Genomic DNA, 21,238 nt, shown 5'->3' on the forward strand with positions numbered 1-21,238 from the left:
AATAATCAAATCCTTCTAGCCAGGAATAAACAGTTAATTTTCTGATGCATTTCCTTCTGATTTTTCCCATGCATGTCAATTAAGGAATAGATGCACATTTCACAAAACAGGGATCATATTATACATATAGTTTCCTGCTTATTTACATTTGGCCATATACTTGATGCTTTTTACATATTATCTCTACTAAAGAATAAAGTACAAGTAATGTCAGCCTTTCTTATATCAAACAGTCTAGATAAATGTTAATTTTTTTTTTTTTTTGAGACAGAGTCCTGCTCTGTTGCCCAGGCTGGAGTGCAGTGGCGTGATCTCGGCTCACTGCAAGCTCCGCCTCCCGGGCTCACACTATTCTCCTGCCTCAGCCTCCCGAGTAGGTGCCCACCAACACGCCTGGCTAAATTTTTGTATTTTTAGTAGAGACGGGGTTTCACTGTGTTAGCCAGGATGGTCTTGATCTCCTGACCTTGTGATCCCCCTGCCTCAGCCTCCCAAAGTGCTGGGATTACAGGTGTGAGCCACCGTGCCCGGTCCCCTGTTAAATACTTTTCTATTAACTATTTTTCTGTTTCAACCCACCTCCCCTAAAGTGTTAAAGACATAAATAGATTAGTAACAACAGTATTAACTGCAATACTTACATAACATTAACTATAACCAGGATATTGTATAGGAGTTTTGTGTGTATGCACATGTGTATATGTGTAAATAGCTATGTTAAAGACTTTTTTCTGAAAACTATAAAACATATTAAGAAATTAAAGAAAATCTATATAAATGGAAGGATATCCCACTTTCATGGACTGTGAGATATAATATTTTAAAGACGGCAGTACTCTCAAATTGATCTATGGAGTCGATGCAATCTTTATCAGAATACCACCTGACTTTGCACATATTAGAACCCAATCTAAAATTTGTATGGAAACTCAAGAGACCCAGAATAACAACAACAACAAAAATCTTGAAAAAGAACAAAATTAGAGGATTCACACTTCTTAATCTCAAAAATTCCTACCAAGTAACATTCAGAAAGACTAGTACTAGAGTACAGACAGACATATAAATCAACCGAAAATCCAGAAATAAAACCTCACATTTACTGTCAACTTATTTCTGAAACAAATCAACAGGGAAGGAATAGTCTTTTTAACAAAAGTAGCTGGGACAAGTGGATATCCACATGTAATACAAAGAAGTTGAACTGCTACCTCATACCATATGTAAACACTGACCAAAGACCTAAATATAAGAGATAAAACTATAAAGCTAGAAGAAAACATACATACATCTTTGTGACCTCAGATCTGGCAATTTCTTAGATATAACATCAAAAGCACACACACAAAAAATAGATAAATTAGAAATCATCAAAATTAACCGTTGTGTTTCAAAGGACACTATGAAGAAAATGAAAAGACAACTTACATAATGGGAAAAATGTTTGCAAATCACATCTAATTAAGTGTCTAGTATCCATAATAAAAAAAACTTGCAACTCACAAACAAAAGAAAACTTGCAAAACTCCAATTAAAAAATATGCAAAAGAACTGAAGAGATGTTTGTCCAAAGAAGATATACAAATGGCCAAAAAGCACAGGAAAAGATGCTGAACATCATTAGTCATTAAGGAAACATAAATCAAAGCACAATGATACATCACTTCATACTCACTAGGATGGCTATCAATATAATGATGAGAGGAATAAATTCTGGTGTTCTGTAGCACTGTGGAGTGAATATGGTTAACTACAATTCAGTGTATATTTTCAAAATGCTAGAAGAAAGGATGTTGAATGTTCACAATGCAAAGAAACGATAAATGTTTGAGGTGATGGATATGCTAATTACCCTGATTTGATCCTTACATGTTGTATACATGTATCAAAATATATCACTCAGTATCCCATAAATAAGAACAATTATGTATCAACTAAAAGTAAAAGGAAAAGAAAAAATACTTTTAAAAAAACTTTGGCCAGGCATGGTGGCTCATGCCTGTAATCCCAGCACTTTGGGAGGCCAAGGCGGGCAGATTCCTTGAGTCCCCAGGAGTTCACGACCTGCTTGGCCAACGTGGTGAAACCCCGTCTCTACTAAACCAACGAAAATTAGCTGGGCGTGGTGCGCACCTGTAGTCCCAGCTACTCAGAAGATGAGGCCGGAGAATCACTTGAACCCGGGAGGCAGAGGTTGCAATGAGCTGAGATTGTGCCACTGCACTCCAGCCCGGGCGACAGAGTGAGACTCTGTCTCATTAAAAAAAAAAAAAGGAATATACTAAATGTCATGAATTGTTCACATTAAAAGGATTAGTTTTATGTCATGTGAATTTTACCTCAAATTAAACAAAAAAGACATCTCAATAAAAGATAGGCAAAAGACTTGAATAGACATTTCTCCAAAGACAAATGAATGGTTAACACACCATGAAAAGATGCTCAACATCATTAGTCATTAGAAAATGCAAACCAAAACCACTGTGAGATACCACTTCATACCCAGCGGAACGGCTATCGTAAAAATGACAAATAATAGCCAAGTGTTAAACGGTATGGTGAGAAATCAGAACCCTCATACACTGTTGGTAGAAATGTAAATGGTGCGGCGACTTTAGAAAACCTTTAGGTTCTCAAAAGGATAAATATGAAGTTATCATATCCAGCAATTCGATTCCTAGGTCTATACCGAAGAATAGTGAAAAAATATGTCCAGTACTGATGTGGTGGCTCGTGCCTGTAAACCTAGCTACTCGGGAGGCTGAGGCAGGAGAACTGCTGGAACCTGGGAGGCGGAAGTTGCAGTGAGCCAAGATCGTGCCACTGCACTCCAGCCTAGGCAACAAGAGTGAAACTCCACTCCATCTCAAAACATAAACAGAAACAAAAACACAACAAAAAACTTGTACACAAATGTTCTTTTTTAGCAGTATTACTCAACTCCAAGGTGCAAACAACCCAAATGTCCATCAAATGACGGATGAATAAACAAAATGAGGCAGGGCGTGGTGGCTCATGTGGTAATCCCAGCACTTTGGGGAGGCCAAGGCTGGCAGATCACCTGAGGTCAGGGGTTCGAGACCAGCCTGGTCAACATGATAAAACCTCTCTCTACTAAAAATACAAAAATTAGCCAGGCTTGGTGGTGCATGCCTGTAGTACCAGCGACTCGGGAGACTGAGGTAGAAGAATCACTCAAACCCGGGAGGAGGAGGTTGCAGTGAGCTGAGAAAGCACCACTGCACTCCAGCCTGGGTGACAGAGCGAGACTCCATCTCAAATAAAGAAAAAAATAAAATAAAATGAGGCATAGCCATACAACGGAGTACGATTCAACAATGAGAAGGAAGTACTGACATGCTATAGCATGGATGAGCCTTGAAAACAATGTTAAGTGAAAGAAGCCAGTTACAATAGAACACAAATGAAAGAGTACAGGGTTTCTTTTTGAGGCAATGAAAATGTTCTAAAATTGACTGTGGTGATGGTTGCATAACTTACGGTGAATACATCTAAAACCATCAAATTACACACTTTAAATGAGTGAATTGTGTAGTATATGAATTATATGTCAATAAAACTGGTACCAAAAATAAAGACAAAGAATGCATGACTGGACCCAGTCATGAGGAACCATTAGACTCAAGTTGAAGAGTCATTCTACAGAATATGCAGAACTGAAGGCTGTGGCTGTATGCTTTAAAACTGTAAAGGAAATGAAAGAAGAACTGATAAAACAGCTTCAGATTCAAGACATGACAGCTCAAATGAACACATACTCCTGGAAAGGATCTCAGGCCAGGAAGGAAACGGACACAGCTGAGAAAGCTGGCAAAACTTCAATGGAGTCTGTGGACTGGATATAGTGTTTAATCAATGCTCATCTCCTGATTTGGAGTGTTGTATGTTGCTTATGTACAGGTATCCTTGTGCATGGGAAATACACATGAGAGTATTTAGAGGTAATGGGAAATCATGTTTGCAGGTTTATCTCAAGAGTTAAAAAAAGACTCATCTATATATACATACATATATATACAGGGTGGGGGCGTGGACAAGCACACATAGGACTGAGTGCACACACAATGGAACACACGCAGTAAAAGACGAATCAAGGAAGCTCCATGACAGCAATATGAGATTTTTTTGTACAAAAAGCACACATTTTATTTTAAAAGTGTGAGTTACAATTGCCACAAAAAGAATAAAATACCTAGGAATACAGCTAACCAGGGAGGTGAAAGATCTCTACAAGAATTACAAAACGCTGCTCAAAGAAATCAGAGATGACGCAAACAAGTGGAAATGCATTCCGTGCTCATGGACAGGAAGAATCAATATTGTTAAATGGCCATACTGCCCAAAGCAATTTACAGATTCAATGCTATTCCTATCAAACTACCAATGACATTCTTTACGGAATTAGGAAAAAATGTTTTAAAATTCACATGGAACCAAAAAAAGAGCCCAAACAGACAAGGCAATCCTAAGCAAAAAGAACAAAGCTGGAGGCATCATGTTACCGGACTTCAAACTATACTACAGAGGTACAATAACCAAAACATCATGGTACTGGTACAAAAACAGACACATAGACCAATGAAACAGAATAGACAGCACAGAAATAAGGTCACGCACCTACAACTATTTGATACTCAACAAAGCTGACAAAAACAAGCAATGGGAAAAAGGACTCCCCAGTCAATAAAAAGTGCCAGGATAACTGGGTGACCATATGCAGATGATAGAAACTGGATCCCCACCTTACACCATATACAAAAATCAACTCAAGATAGATTCAAAACTTAAATGTAAAACCCCTAACTATAAAAACCAGAAAGACAACCTAGGAAATACCATTTTAGACATAGGACTTGTCTAAGATTTCATGATGAAGACGCCAAAGCAAATGCAACAAAAACAAAAATTGACAAATGAGATCTAATTAAACTAAGGAGCTACTGCACAGCAAAAGAAACCATCAACAGAGTAAACAAACATCCTGCAGATGGAAGAAAACATATGCAAACTATGCATCCAACAAAGGTCTAATATCCAGAATCTATAAGGAACTTAAACTTACAAGTAAAAAACAAACAACCTAGCTGTTCTGTGGTGTAGCCATTCTTTTATTCCTTTACTTTCTTAATAAACTTGCTTCCACTTTACTGTTAAAAAAAAAAAAAATCAAATAACCCCATTGAAAAGTGGACAAAAAACATGAACAGGCACAAAAGACAGGCTGGGTGTGGTCGTGGCTCACGCCTGTAATCCCAGCACTTTGGGTAGCTGAGACGGGTGGATCACTTGAGGTCAGGAGTTCGAGACCAACCTGGCCAACATAGTGAAACCCCATCTCTACTAAAAATACAAAAAATTAGCCGAGCATAGTGGTGCATGCCTGTAGTCCCAGCTACTCAGGAGGCTGAGGCAGGAGAATTGCTTGAACCCAGGTGGAGGGTGCAGTGAGCAGAGATCGCACCACTGCACTCCAGCTTGGCGACAGAGCAAGACTGAATCAAAAAAAAAAAAAAAAAGACAACAAGCAAATGAAAAAATGCTCGAGATCATTAATGATTAGAGAAATGCAAATCAAAACCACAACAAAATACCATCTCACAGCAGCCAGAATGGCTATCATTAAAAAGTCAAAAAAGGTCGTTAAGGGTTGGGCCATCAGGAACTTGCGTGTCCATCTCAGGGAGACCTGGCCTTCAGAGATGACAGCATTCAGCCCCAGGAGGAGCCTGCAATTCGTCCTCGGTCTTCCCAACTTGTGCCGCCCATGGAGATACAGGACAGTAAGGAGCTAAACAGAACCTGCTGTCTGAATGGGGGAACCTGCATGCTGGGGTCTTTTGTGCCTGCCCCCTCTCTTTCTACAGACGGTACTGTGAGCACGACATGTGCAAAGAGAACTGTGGGTCTGTGCCCCATGACACCTGGCTGCCCAAGAAGTGTTCCATTTGTAAATGCTGGCACGGCCAGCTCTGCTGCTTTCCTCAGGCATTTATCTACCTGGCTGTGATGGCCTTGTGATGCATGGCATCTCATGGCTTCCAGGACTCCAGAACTACCAGCATCTACACTGCCACTTCTATGCTAGCTGGCATCTGCTTTTCTATACAAAGTTACTATTAATCAACACTGACCTATTTACAGAAATATGATTTTAGATATCATGCAAATTTCATAACCAGTAAAGGCTGCTGCTACAATGTCCTAACTGAAAGATGATCATTTGTTAGTTGCCTTAAAATAATGAATACATTTCCAAAATGTTCTCCAACATTTCCTTATAGTACCAACTACTTCTTACCTCTTTGCCCTGCCCTCCCCCAAAAACCTACTTCGTTTTTCAAAAGTCAGCCATATCTCCATTGTGCCCAAGTCCAGTGTTTCTTGATACATGTAATTCTACCAAAGTCTTCTTAATATGTTCTTTTAAACAACTGAATTATATCTTCAGATTATTAGAGACTAATCCTAATGTGGACCTTAGGATACAGTTTTGAGTAGAGTTGATCAAAATCAAATAAAATAGTCTCTTTAAAAGGAAAGAAAGCAGCCAAGTGCGGTGGCTCACGCTTGTAATCCCAGCACTTTGGGAGGCCGAGGTGGGCGGATCACGAGGTCAGGAGATCAAGACCACCCTGGCTAACATGGTGAAACCCCGTCTCTACTAAAAATACAAAAATTAGCTGGGTGTAGTGGCGGGTGCCTGTAGTCCCAGCTACTCGGGAGGCTGAGGTAGGAGAATGGTGGGAACCCGGGAGGCAGAGCTTGCAGTGAGCCAAGATCGTGCCACTGCACTCTAGCCTGGGCGACAGAGCCTTTAATAGTCATAGATTTAAAAGACTGTTTCTTTACCATCCCCTTAGCTGAGCAAGACTGTGAACTGTTTACATTTACAATTCCTGCAGTAAACAACCTGCAGCCTGCTAAGCGTTCTTCATACGTGGTTCATTCCACACAGTTAACTGAAAATGCTCAGTTACGATTTCATACAGATGAACAACTGATGACTTTATTTACTCAACTGCAAACAGCAGTTAAGAGTAGAATGCATTCTTTTTACATCACCCACATTAGGGCTCATACACCTTTTCCAGGACCTTTGAAAGGAATGAAATGGCTGATCACCTAGTTGCTAATGCAATTATTTAATGCTAGACACTTTCACAATTTAACCCATGTTAATGCCTCTGGTCTCAAACGCAGATACAGCATTACCTGGAAAGAAGTTAAAGCTATTATCCAGCAATGCCCAACTTACCAAATGGTACATTCCTCATCTTTTACAGGAGGAGCTGATCCTCGAGGATTGGAACCTAATTCTCTGACAAATGGATGTCACACATGTTCCCTCGTTTGGGAGTCTAGCTTATGTACATGTATGTGTGGACACCTTTTCTCACTTTCTCTGGGCTACATGCCAATCAGGAGAGTCTTCTGCCTGTGTTAAACATCATCTTTTGCAGTGTTTTGCGGTGATGGGCATTCCAACTTCTATTACAACAGATAATGCCCCAGGCTATACTAGCCAAGCTCTAGCTACATTTTTCTCTATGTGGAATATTAAACATGTTACTGGTATCCCATAGAATTCTCAAGGACAAGCTATAGGGGAAAGAATGAATCTCTCCCTACAACAGCAGTTGCAAAAGCAGAGAGGAAGAGACAGAGAATATGGAATCCCACAGATGCAACTGAACCTAGCATTACTAACTTTAAATTTTTTGAGCCTGCCCAAAGGCCAGATATTATCAGCAGCTGAACAGCATCTGCAGAAACCAGCTGCAAAGACAGAAGCAGAACAACTGATTTGGTGGAGAGATCCGATTACAAAAAGTTGGGAAATAGGTAAAATAATAACTTGGGGTAGAGGTTATGCTTGTGTTTCTCCAGGCAAAAATCAACAGCCGATTTGGATACCATCAAGACACCTGAAACCTTATCAGATGAGCCTGATGCCGAGGAAGAGACTCCGGGAGGATCCCGAGGGCCCCCCCGGTTACAGCCATGTCGAGACTGACGCTGAGGAGGATCCCAACTGTCATGAGCAACACCCGTTGAACACAGCCACCCACCTGGGGACAGATCAAGAAGCTGTCACAGATGGCGGAAGAAAACCTGAGGAAAGTGGGACAACCAGTCACAATGAGTAATTTAGCTATGATAGTGGTTATCACCACTGCCGTTGAGTATTCCTTCAATAAGGGCTGACACAGAGAACAATTATACTTATTAGGCATATTCATCAATCTTGGCTGGCAATAATGCCTAGATGTAATCACTCTGACACAGTTACACATGCTTTCTGATCTCAGTATTTACCATAATAAATGTGCTCCTATTATTGAGGCATACTACCCTCAAAAACCTATTTGTAAGAAGGATTGGACCTGGCCAGAAATAATGAACATACTTGTTGAGGAAGATTGCACTGCAGAACAGGCAGAGGCTGCACAACGATTCCTATGGAATCATTATTGATTGGTCCCCTAAGGGGATGTTTAGCTTGAATTGCACCTCTCAGTCTGCGTGCCACGGTCACACTATGTTCAGATGATCTGAACAAAACGGTCAGATAGTAGAAATGATAAGACGTATGGCAAGACTTCCTATTATCTGGAACCATAGCAGTATAATGGCACCTCAACCTCAAATGATATGGCCTGCTCTAGGAGCTTAACATAAGGATTTGTGGAAACTATTAAATGCTCTTAATAAGATCAAAATTTGGTAAAGAATAAAAAAGCATCTAGAAGGACACTCTACAAACTTGTCTTTGAATATTGCAAAATTAAAAGAACAAATATTTAAAGCATCCCAGGCACACCTCACCTTAATGCCAGGAACTGGAGTGCTTAAAGGAGCTGCAGACAAATTAGCAGGTAGTAACCCATTAAAATGGATAAAAACACTTGGAAGCTCTGTGATTTCAATGATGATTGTGTTTTTAATCTATGTTATTTGTCTTTGTATAGTCTGCAGATGCAGATCCTGACTCCTGCGAGAAGTAGCTCACCATGACAAAGCTGCCTCTGCTTTTATCTCTTTGCAAATCAAAGAAGGGAGACAAGTTGGGAGCAAGCCCCCTGAAATCTGGCCATAAACTGGCCCCAAAACTGGCCATAAACAAAATCTCTGCAGCACTGTAACATGTTCATAATGGCCCTAACGCTCATGCTAGAAGGTTGTGGGGTTACTGGAATGAGGGCAAGGAACACCTGGCCCGCCCAGGGCGGAAAACCGCTTAAAGGCATTCTTAAGCCACAAACAAGAGCATGAGCGATCTGTGCCTTAAGGACATGCTCCTGCCGCAGTTAACTAGCCCAACTTATTCCTTTAATTCGGCCCATCCCTTCGTTTCCCATAAGGGATACTTTTAGTTGATTTAATACCTATAGAAACAATGCTAATTGCTGTTAATAAATACGTGGGTAAATCTCTGTTCGGGGCTCTCAGCTCTGAAGGCTGTGAGACCCCTGATTTCCCACTTCACACCTCTATATTTCTGTGTGTGTTTTTTAATTCCCCTAGCGCCACTTGGTTAGGGTCTCCCCGACAGAGCTGGTCTCGGCAGTTCTCCCATAGAGACACATGCATACATATGTTCATTGTATTGCTATTCACAACAGCATTAAATCAACCTAGATACCCATCAGCAGCAAACGAGATAAAGAAAATATGGTACATATACACCATGAAATGTTACGCAGCCATTAAAAAAAGAATGAGACCATGTACTTCGCAGCAACATGGATGGAATTGGAGGCCATTATCCCAAGGAAACCATCACAGGAACAGAAAACTAAATACCACATGTTCTCAATTGTAAGTAGGAGCTAAATAACAAGAACACATGGATACTAGGAGAGGAACAACAGACACTGGGGCCTACTTGATGGTGGAGGGTGGAAGGAGGGAAAGGATCAGAAAAAAGACCTATCAGGTACTATGCTTATTACCTGGGTAACAAAATTATCTGTACATCAAACCCTCAAAACATGCAGTTTACCTTACAGATGTCCTCCTGAATCTAAATACAAGTTACAAAGTAAAAAATAAAAAAGTTGTCTGGGCACGGTGACTCACGCCTGTAATCCCAGCACTTTGGGAGGCCGAGGCAGACGGATCACTTGAGGTCAGGAGATACAGACCAGCCTGGCCAGCATGGCGAAACCCCGTCTCTACTAAAAATAAATAAATAAATAAAAATAAAAAAGTTTATTCTTCTGAAAATAAAATGAATAGATTTATGAGATAATAATAAAGTGTATGTTCCAACTTTTAAAAAGAGCTGGACACAGAAGATATACATATAATACCATTTATCTGAAGGTCAAGAACAGGCAAAACTATGGTATAGTAATAGAAGTCAGAATAATGGTCGCCTCTGGGATGGGAGGGTACTAACTCCAGGGGAATGAAAAATACTCCTGGGGAGCTGGAAATGTTCTCTGTCTTCATCAGGTTGAAGGTTTCATGGGTGTAAGTAAAAATTTATCCAGCTAAACATTTATTTTTTATTTTTTTGAGATAGAGTCTTACTCTGTCACCCAGGCTGGAGTGCAGTGACACGATCTCAGCTCACTGCAACCTTTACCTCCTAGGTTCAAGCAGTTCTCGTGCCTTAGCCTCCTGAGTAGCTGGGATTACAGGCGTGCACCACCACGCCCCACTAATTTTTTGTATTTTTAGTAGAGACGGGGTTTTGCTATGTTGGCCAGGCTGGTCTTGAACTCCTGACCTCAAGTGATCCACCCTCCTCAGCCTCCCAAAGTGCCAGGATTACAAGTGTGAGCCACCGCACCCAGCCCGGCTGAACATTTAAGATTTGCATACTTGATTATATCATAATCCAATACAATTTTCAAAATAATTTTCAAAAATAGCAAATCCAACTGAAAAAAGTTCTTACACCAAACCAATCTGAGTTTAGAACTGCGTAACAGTTGCAAAGCAAAGCGACCGATAAATTCTCTACCCACCAGACTCAACTACTAAAGTATACATTGTCCCCAATTTACAACAGTTAGACTTAAGATTTTTCAACTTCACAATGGCACAAAAGCAAAACACATCAGTACGCTGCTCGACTTTTCAGCTCTGCCAGATGTAACCCCATTGTAAGCCAAGGCGCATCTATATTCAGCTAAGGGTCACCAGATTTGGCTGAGTGTGGCCTTTTCTGGGCTACATGCTGCTCATTGCTGATCTAGACTTAACTTTGGGATAAGCAGGAAGAGAGCGATAAAGTTGAGGGAAATGAGCTGTTTGCCCTGAGGTAAGTCTGAAAACATTTGGGAAATCATTTTGAGACAAGATTATAGATTCTGTAGATAGAAACACCTTCTACCATCTGCTAAGAGAAATGTAAGTTATGAGCTATATCAATTGATTCAAGTACATATTACAGGTCTATACAAGTCTATGTTCAACAACTCCCCCCACCTTTTTTTTTACTTTTTATGTTTAACACTTTATTACAAGCTATTCACTTGAATTTGACATACTATTTCAATGTACGTATTTTCAGTGTTAACAGCCACTAAGTTTTCTTCTTTTTTTTTTTTTTTTTGAGACAGTTTTGCTCTGTCGCCCAGGCTGGAGTGCAGGGATGGCTCACTGCAACCTCTGACTCCCGGGTCCAAGCGATTCTCGTGCCTTAGCCTCCTGAGTAGTTGGGATACAGGTGCCCACCACCAAGGCTGGCTAATTTTTCTTGTATTTTCAATAGAGATGGGGTTTCACCATGTTGGCGAGGCTGGTCTTGAACTCCTGACCTCAAGTGATCCACCTACATCAGCCTCCCAAAGTGCTGGGATTACAGGCGTAAGCCACCGCGCCTGGCCAGTTTTCTGTCTGATAATTTCAGTACCATTAGGAATAAACTTAACGTGCATAGTTAGCTTTGCAAATAGATTTTAATGTGTATAATAAGCAGTATTTTGCAGCAATAATAAATACCTGGCATACGGGCTACCATTCCTAGATCGTGGGCCCAGAGTAGACATTATCAAGCAATTAAGACACTCTTTGTCACAGAGCCTTGACCAACAAAGGTATCCAAGCAGCATGTAAGATAAAAAACTAGACTGGGTGCAGTGGCTCAAGCCTTTGACCCCAGCAATTTGGGAGGCTGAGTTGGGCGGATCATTTGAGTCCAGGAGATCGAGACCGGCCTGGGCAATGTGGCGAAACCCCCATATCTACTGAGAATACAAAATTAGCTGGGAGCGCTCCTGCAGTCTCAGCTGCTCGGGAGACTGAGGTGGGAGGATCACTTGAGCCTGGGAGGTGGAGGGTGCGGTAAGCGGAGATCACACCACTGCACTCCAGCCTGGGCAACAGAGTGAGACCTCGTCTCCCCCGAAATAAATAAATAAATAAATAAATAAATAAAATATAAAACCTGTCTGTTATCTCTGCAAAAGATAACAGTATAACCACATTATAAAATGTTTTCCATGGTTATTGCCAATGCTGATTTTCCGTAAGCTTTTTCTACTTCTATTTCAATTTCTAAGTATATCGTTACTATATTTTCTATTTCAGGATTTGTGCTAATGACCTCAGGGATAACTAAATAAGCTTTAAACATTACAGTATTATTTCAGCTAATTATAGCTTTGGGAATACACAGCCACTTAAAAAAAATCACACATAAAATAATCTTCAGGCTGGGCGTGGTGGCTCACACCTGTAATCCCACCACTTTGGGAAGCTGAGGTGGGTGGATCACTTGACCTTAGGAGTTCAAGACCAGCCTGGGCAACAACAGCAAAATCCTGTCTCTACAAAAATTAGCAAAGTGTGGTGGCACGCGCCTGTAGTCCAAGCTACTCGGGAAACTGAGGTGGGAGTTGTACTGAGCCATGAGCGTACTATGCCACTGCACTCCAGCCTGGGCAACAAAGCAAGACTCTTCTCAAAACGTAGTAGTAACAATCTTCCACCTATTTATTAGAATCCAAAATAAAATAAAGCTTCAATTATGTTTCTCAAAAGATTACTACATATAATAAAAGCTTGACCTATACCATGGCTGGCTAAGGCAGATGACAGCCTTATTCCTTTATGTTTCACACTTACAAAGTATATTGAGAAGTAAATATGGAAATTGATGGTGACTACAGAAACAGAATAAAAAATGTAAATATATTTATTTATTACGTTTTTTGAGACGGAGCCTCTCTCTGTTGTCCAGGCTGGAGTGCAGTGGGGTGATCTCGGCTCACTGCACCCTCCACCTCCTGAGTAAAAGTGATTCTCCCGCCTCAGCCTCTCGAGTAGCTGGGACTACAGGCCTGTGTCACCATACCCGACTAATTTTTGTATTTTTAGTAGAGACAAGGTTTCACTATGTTGGCCAGACTGGTCTCAAACTCCTGACCTCAAGTGATCCGCCTGCCTTGGCCTCCCAAAGTGTTGGGATTACAGGAGTAAGCCACTGTGCCGGGCCAAAAATTTAAATTTAACATGAATTTTAGAATTGTTATTAATAGAATAAAACATTGGCTATTTTCTCCACACCAAAGAACTCTATACCACTGGCTTTTTGAATACTTATAATCTTTTGTATGTATTAGACATTTGCCAAAGAAGAAAAATGCTGGAGTTCACACAGAAAAGTACAAGAGCTTTAAGGTATGGGCTTTGTAGTTCAAAGGCCTTTTGCTGTACTCACTAGTTTCTAGCCCTGTCTGGAGTAACAGGCTGTTGAAGGGTTGCCTCTCAATTATTCACCCCAAATATACAGACAATGCAACAATATTTCACAGTAAATTTTGACTATTCGTGGTTCTGTCCCTATTTGTGCTCAAAATTGTAATTCTATAATTATTAATATTATTCATTTATATTTTGTGCTACTTCTCTTAACTGTGTTTATGTCTTAACCACATAGACCCTTGTTTCCCCTACTATATACACAGTTTTTGGCCAGCAGCTCTCGTCCAATGAAAGAGCTCAAGAAAATGCCTTTTTTAAATAACAGAAGACACGTTGAAGAAAAAAAAAAAAAACTGGAAGATTATTTTATTTTATTTTGAAACACAGTCTTGCTCTGTCACCCAGGATGGAGTGCAGCCTGTAATCTCTTCACTGCAACCTTCGCATCTCAGGTTTAAGCGATTCTCCTGCCTCAGCCTCCCGAGTAGCTGGGATTACAAGCGCGCCACCATGACAGGGTTTCACCATGCTGGTCAGGCTGGTCTCAAACTCCTGACCTCGTGATCTGCCCACCTTGGCCTCCCAAAGTGCTGGGATTACAGGCGTGCACCACTGCGCCCAGCCTTTCTTTCCTTTTTTTTTTTTGAGACAGAGTTCTGCTCTTCTGCTCTTGTTCCCCAGGCTGGAGTGCAATGGCGCGATCTTGGCTCACTGCAATCTCCGCCTCCCAGGTTCAAGTGATTCTCCTGCCTCAGCCTCCCAAGTAGCTGGGATTACAGGCTGTGCCACCACACCTGGCTAACTTTTGTATTTTTAGTAGAGACGGGGTTTTGCCATGTTGGCCAGGCTGGTCCTGAACTCCTGATCTCAGGTGATCCACCCGCCTCCACCTCCCAAAGTGCTGAGATTACAGGCATGAGCCACCGCATCTGAGGAGAGAAATTTGAAAAACATTCTACATGCATGAAAGATAAAGATTGAGATAGACCCAATGAACCTGCAGTCCCGTAGGAGAAACAAGATATAAACATACCACCATACAGATCAAAAGTTAAGCACTACAAACAAGTTACAAAGAATGTCAAAACGTGGAAGAGAAGGAAAAGATTAGTTTCAGCTACGAAAATCAAAAAGAATTTATACAGCAGGAGCAGTAAGACAGAGGCCAGGTTTTCCCCACAACGCACACGCACATACATACACACCGTAGTATGTTTTATTCCTTATTACAATTAGGGGAGAAAAGACAAGAGTAGAAAACGAAAAGCATTTGGAGTGGCGCGATCAAGAACTAATCGTTTTTTCAAAAAAAGAAACAATCATTAACAGCTTAGCTCCTATTTGTTATGAGACTATATTGTATCTACAGTTTTAGAATGTACTTTTTTTTTGGTAGAGACAGGATCTCACTATGTTGCCCAGGCTGGTATCGAACTCCTGGCCTCAAGTGATCCTCCTGCCTTGGCTTTCCAAAGTGTTTGAATTACAGGCATGAGCCATTGCGCCTGCCCAGGATACACTTTTTCCACTTAAATTGCTGGAATTCTAACTTATCAAATATTCTTCTTTCTAAACATTTTGGCATTTAAATTTTTTTCACACAGATTTCTCATTGTACAGTCTTTTTTTTTTTTTTTTTAAGACGGCGTCTCGCTCTCTTGCCCAGGCTAGAGTGCAGTGGCGCAATCTCGGCTCACTGCAAGCTCCGCCTCCTGGGTTCACGCCATTCTCCTGCCTCAGCCTCCCGAGTAGCTGGGACTACAGGCACCCGCCACTACGCCTGGCTAATTTTTTGTATTTTTAGTAGAGATAGGGTTTCCCCATGTTAGCCAGGATGGTCTCGATCTCCTGACCTCGTGATCTGCCCGCCTCCCAAAGTGCTGGGATCAGAGGCATGAGCCACCACACCCGGCCTCATTGTACAGTCTTATAAAATGAATGTTCGCAGACATCATTTTTTCCCTAGAAAAAATTCTTTAAAACATTTATGTCACAAAAATCTTTTAAAAAATTAGGCCTTTGCATATATACTGTTAAATTAGTCTAGAAGAATACTTTAAAATCAGAGATAGAAATTGAAGAGACTTCAGATAAAGTAGGTTAAGACCACATGGTGAAGAAATGATTGCTGTGCTCTGTATTTGAATGTTAACAGGTAGCCCATAAGAACCCACAGAAAAAAATCAAATGACAAATATTATCATCTTAGGAATATTACTCTAAGCAAATACAGCTCTAACTCTCATGCAAGCTAAAAATTACAATGAAAAGCTCAATTTTTCATACTATGAATATACAAATAGTTCCCAACTTATAATGGCTAAATTTATGATTTTTTGATTTTATGATGAATTTATCATGATGTAAAACATCTGTATATCAAAAAATATTTAACAACAGGGGTCAATAATTGTTTTCTGCAAAGGACCAAAAGAGCCAACATTTTAGGCTTTACCAGCCAGAAAGTCTCTGTTGCAACTACTGAACTCAGCCACTCTAGGATGAAAATTAACTATAGACAACATGTAAACAAAAGGATGTGGCTCTGTTCCAAAAAAACCTTATTTATGTATAATAAAATCTGAGTTTCATATACTTTTCATTTGTCACTAAGTCTTAAGTTTTTCCTAACCATTTAGAAAAAGTAAAAACAAGTAGCAGCGAGAATGCATAGGTTGCAGCAAAGGCAATACTCAAATGGAAATGTATGGCTGTAGACATCTGTGTTTAAAAATAAAGATCTCAGGCCGGGCACGGTGGCTCACGCCTGTAATCCCGCCCTTTGGGAGGCTGAGGTGGGCAGATCACCTGAGGTCAGGAGTTCAAGACTAGCCTGACCAATGTGGTGAAACCCTGTTTCTACTAAAAATACAAAAACTAGCCCAGTGTGGCAGTGAATGCCTGTAATTCCAGCTACTTAGGAGGCTGAGGCAGAGGAATCACTTGAACCTCGGAAGCAGAGGTTGCAGTGAGTTGAGATTGCACCACTGCACTCCAGCCTGGGAGAAAAAAATAAAAATAAAAAAATATATATAAAAATAAAGATCTCAAATTAACCTAATCTTCTACCTGAAAAAAAAACCAAAACCAAAAAACTTAGTCCACAGTAAACAGAAAGAAGAAAATAATAAAAACTAGAGTGGAAATGAATGCAATAGAGGCCAGCGCAGTGGCTCACACCTGTATTCCCAGCACTTTGGGAAGCTGAGGCGGGTGGATCACTTGAGGTGAGGAGGTAAGAGACCAGCCTGGCTAACATGGCGAAACCCCACCTCTACCCAAAATACAAAAACTAGCTGGGTGTGGTGGCACGTGCCTGTAGTCCCAGCTACTCAGGAGGCTGAGACAGGAGAATTGCTTGAACCTGGGAGGCGGAGGCAGCAGTGAGCCGAGATTGAGCCACTGCACTCCAGCCCGGGCCAAAAGAACGAGAGTCCATCTCAAAAAAAAGAGAGAGACCATCAACTAAAGCAAAAGTTGGTTCTTTGAAAAGATCAACAAAAATGGCAAATCTTTAGCTAGATCAACCAAGGAAAAAAAACAGAAGACTCAAATTATTACAATCAGGAATCAAAGAACAGACTACTACTAACTTGACACATAGAAAAGATTATAAAAGAATAGTATGAACAATTACATGGTAATAAACTAGATGACCTAGACTAAATAGACAAATTCTTAGAATGACACAAACTACCAAAAACGGATTCAAGAAGAAACAAAATCTGTACAGGCCTATAACAAGAAATTGAATCAGCAATCAAAAGTCTCACAGAAAAGCCCAGTACCACATGGCTTCAAGGTGAAGTCTAGCAATCCAATGTTTAAAGAATCCTTCTCCTCATCTCCCCCGCCCAAAAAAAGAAGGAACACTTACTCATTTAGAAGGCCATTGTTACTCTGACATCAAAACCAAAGGGTACAAGAAAAAAAAAAAATGACAGCCAGATGTGATGGCTCACGCTCATAATCCCAACACTTTAGGAGGCCAAAGTGGGGGGATTGCTTGAGCCCAGGAGTTCAAGACCAGCCTGGGCAGCACAGTAAGACCCCATCTCCACAAAAAAGTGAGAAAATTAGCCAGGCATGGTGGTGTGCATCTGTGGTCCCAGATACTTGGGAGTATGGTTTGAGCCTGGAAGGTTGAGGCTGCAGTGAGCTGTGTTCACTCCACTGCACTCTAGCCTGGGTGACAGAGCAAGACCCCGTCTCAAAATGAAAATGACAGACTATCCCATAGGAATATAAATACAAAATCCTAAAAACTACCAAACCAAATCTATCGACAAATAATTACAATTATACACCATGACCAGGACAGATTTTCCCTAGAATGCAAGGGTAGTTCAACATTAAAATTTAATAAATACAATACACCATTTTACCAGAGATTGTAGCCAGAGAAACTGGCAAGATGAATGGCATCCAGACTGGAAAGGAATCAGTAAAATTCCCTCTCATGATCTTGTGAGCTGAGTATCTTATGATCTTATATACAGAAAATCCTATGAAATCTACAAAAACATCCTAAGAGCTAATGAGGTCAGCAAGATCCCAGGATATAAAAAACTTATCAAAAAGGTATATTTCTATACACTAGCAATGAACATATAAAAATGCAATAAAGACAACAATTCCATTCATCATAGTATACAAAGGAATAAAATACTCAGAGGAATAATTTAACAAAATAAGTGAAAGACTTGAAAACTGGGCAGGGCAGGGCATGGCAGCGCATGCCTGTAATCCCAGCTACCCGGGAAGCCGAGGCAGAAGAATAGCTGGAACCCAGGAGGCAGAGACTACACTGAGCCGAGATCGCGCCACTACATTCCAGCCTGGGCTACAGGGCGAAACTCTGTCTCAAACAAACAAACATAAAAATCATCAGGATGAAAAACTGTTGTGCTGCAAAACATACTACCAAGAGGGTGCAAAGACACCCCACGCAATGGGAGACAATATTTACAAATAATGTATCTGATAGGAGTCTAGTGTCCAGACAATACAAACAATTCTTATAAATCAACAACAAAAAGGCAACCCAATTTTTAAAATGGCAAAGGATCTGAACAGAGATTTCTCCAAAGAAAATATGCAAACGGCCAATAAGGATGTTTGAAATGCTTGTTCTCTGGTGCCGTAAAGAAATAGCACTTGAACATAAATTTAATTTATTTAGTAAGTCCATTTTTACTTTCTGCAGAAAGGGTACACTTGCCAGTAGCTGTGCCACGAGAGTACACCGAACAAAGGAGATACAGTCATTTATAATCTGACGAGTCCACCCTACTGCTGTGTCTGGTTTCCATTGGCTGGAACGGGACCTCACGGTCTGTTGTTTGTCCCGATTGGCTTAGCAACTTAGAACTTTTTAAAAGAGGCAAAGGTAGAGGAGAACAAAGGAAGGAGGAAGTAACTTGTGGAATGCTGAGAAAGATAAAAACACTTTTCAATAAGGAAGAGGAACAGGCTATGACCTAATGCTTGCTTGGACCAGTATAAGCATGCCAGGGCAAATATTTAGGCTCAATTGTGGGAGCTAAGAACATAAAGTACATTGATTTCTTTATTACGGCTAGCAGATATTTAAGAATGTTAGCATAGGTCTTCGAATAAATTTTGCTTTTAAGAGAAGTTACTATTTATTCCTAATTAGATGGGGAGGAAAATCTTTGAAGAGGGACCTCTATTTTACTTTTTTCAAGGACATGAGATGATGCTCAACATTAACCATTAGGAAATGCAAATCAAAATCACAATGAGACACCACTTCACATACAAATGGATGGCTATAATCAAAAAGACAATAACAAGTGTTAATAAGGATGGGGAGAAATCAGAGCGCTCACACACTGCTGGCCATTTATCTTGGCAGAAGTGTAAAAAAGTGCAGCTACTATGAAAACTGCCCTGGAGTTCTTCAAGGGTTAAACATAGAGCTACCATTGACTCAGCAATTTGACTCCCAGGTATATACCCCAGAGAACTAAAAACACGTCCATACAAAGTCTTGTACACGAATGTGCATAGTAGTATTATTCATTAGAGTCAAAACGTAGAAACAATCCAAATGTTCATTAATTGATGAATGAATTATTTTCATGTGAATTTTCTTAAGACACAGAGTCTCACTATATTGCCCAGGCTAGACTTGAGGGATCCTCCTGACTCAGCCTCCCAAGTAGCTGAGACTACAGGTGCATGACGCCATGCTCAGCTAATTATTTACTTGGCAATGAAAGAAAGCAGTACTGGTATATGTTACAACATAGATGAGCCTGAAAAACATTATGTTATAAAGTGAAAGAAGACAGATGCAAAAGACCAAATATTATCTGATTCCATTTCTATGCAATATACAGAATAAGCAAATCCACAGAAACAGAAAAAGATAGTGGTTGCCAGGGAGGGGAATAAGTAGTCTGCAGATGGATGTTAGGTTTCTTTCAGGGATGTTGAACATATTCTGGAATTAAGACAGTGGTAATAGTTGAACAACTCTGTAAATATACTAACTACTGAATTGTATACTTTAAAAGAGTGAAGTTTTTGGTATGTGAATTGTATCTCAATAAGTACAGTAGTTCCCCATCAACCATAGTTTTGCTTTCTGTGGATTCAGTTACTTGCATTCAACCACCATCGAAAAATAGGTGAGTACAGAACAAGAATGTATTTTGAGAGAGAGGTCACATTCACATAACTTTTATTGCAGTATATTGTTATAATTATTCTATTGTTGTTCACCTCTTACTTTGCCTAATTTATAAATTAAATTTTATCACAGGTATGTATGCACAGGAAAAAACATAGTATCATAGGGTTTGGTACTCTCTGTGGTTTCAGACATCCACGGGGGGCGGGGGGGGGTGTCTTTGAAAATATGTAACAATACTAACACTAATATGTATGTACTAGAATGTATATACTAATACTGTAATAATAAGTAAGTGGCAGGCCAGAATTGAACCATGGGCCCTTGTTTGCCAACCTCTTTTTTTTTTTTTTTTTGAGATAGGGTCTCACTGTTGCGCAAGCTGGAAGTGCAGTGGCATCATCTCAGCTCACTGCAGCCTCGACCTCCCAGGCTCAGGCAATCCTCCCACCTCAGCCTCCTAAGTAGCTGGGATTACAGGCACACTCTACCATGGCTGGCCAATTTTTTGTATTCTTTGTAGAAAGTGGATGATATGGTTTGGCTGTGTCCCCACCAAAATCTTACCTTGAATTGTAATAATCCCCATGTGTAGAGAGATCTCCTGAAACTATTGCTATGGAATAAAAGATGAAATGCTCCTGATTATTGTAAATACAAAATTGCATGCAGGATTGCGTAAAGACAATGCCAGGTTGGACTGCCAGAACGAGCCAACAGCAAGTGATGTGCTTCCCCTGCAGAGAGCCTATGAATGGACGTGCAGTCAGGGAGGTTTCACATCACCAAGATTCCTATCCCAGAAAAGCAGATGTTCATAGCTCTGGGAATGGAATGCGACCCTTGTGGAGAGCCTATAAACGGACGCATGCGGTGGGGGGGGGGGGGACGCCTGTCCAT

General features: G+C 40.5%; 1 protein-coding gene across 6 annotated transcripts in view; it reads right to left on the reverse strand.

The window, feature by feature from the left end:
* Window positions 1-21,238, reverse strand: part of LYPLA1 (lysophospholipase 1) — a 52,950-nt gene that overhangs the window by 19,318 nt on the left and 12,394 nt on the right. The gene's annotated exons all lie outside the window — the stretch shown is intronic.

Source organism: Nomascus leucogenys, chromosome 16 (genome assembly GCF_006542625.1).
Source record: "Nomascus leucogenys isolate Asia chromosome 16, Asia_NLE_v1, whole genome shotgun sequence".
Classification (NCBI taxonomy): Eukaryota; Metazoa; Chordata; class Mammalia; order Primates; family Hylobatidae; genus Nomascus; species Nomascus leucogenys.